Consider the following 901-nt stretch of genomic DNA (forward strand, 5'->3'; position numbering starts at 1 on the left):
GGTGAGCCCAGCCTGCTGGCACGGGGCACAGCACCATTCCACGCACGTGAGGCCGGCTGAGGGCACAGGGTCCCAGCCAGGGGCTCTGGCTGCTCAGCAGGCAGGTGGGCACATGGCCTGCATGGCTGCCCCAGAGGGAAGCCACAATCCTATTACCAGCTGCATCATTAGGAGCCAGAAACAGATTAGGGCCTGGGAAATTAGAGCAGGCCACGTGGTCTGGGGATTTGGACCTCAAAGCCAAGTGCACCTCTCAAACAGGGGAGGGGCCCAGAGACTTGCTTGGTTGGTTTGATTTTTACCCCCGCTTTATTCCAGAAAGAACTGTGGCAAAGCAATAAGATACTAGCAGTCACTAACATAAATTAAGCATTTACTATGTACCAGGTGCTGTTCTAGAAGCACATTACTTACTTGCATCAAGGCATTTAATCCTAATATCAATTCTGACAAGTGAGTACTGTGAGTATCATTTTACAGATGAGGAAACTGAGGCAAGGGGTATGCGCTGTGTGCCAGGCCTGTTCACCTGCTTGACCTGTGTGAGTCATAGGGGTCATCCCGACAACCCTAAAATTCCAACATTCATTTTACTGAAAGGGAGGTTGAGACCCCAGGAGTCAGAGTCCCTTGGTCATGGTCACGGAGCTCACAGTAGTAGAGTGGAATTCAGGCCTGTGTTGGTTTGATTAGTACCCCAGGAGCAGATAGATGGCTTCAAAAGCGCTTAGCAGTGTTGTGGGGCATGTAGGATCTGAGTCCAGTGGAGCTGGGTTCAGACTCGGGGCCTGCCATTCCCTGTGATGTGTATCCCTCACGATTACTTCAAGCCTGAAGCTGGGAACTCTGTAGGCTCTCAGAGCCTATTATTTTTAAAAATGACACAACCAAGGGACTATTC

Source organism: Zalophus californianus, chromosome 4 (genome assembly GCF_009762305.2).
Source record: "Zalophus californianus isolate mZalCal1 chromosome 4, mZalCal1.pri.v2, whole genome shotgun sequence".
Classification (NCBI taxonomy): domain Eukaryota; kingdom Metazoa; phylum Chordata; class Mammalia; order Carnivora; family Otariidae; genus Zalophus; species Zalophus californianus.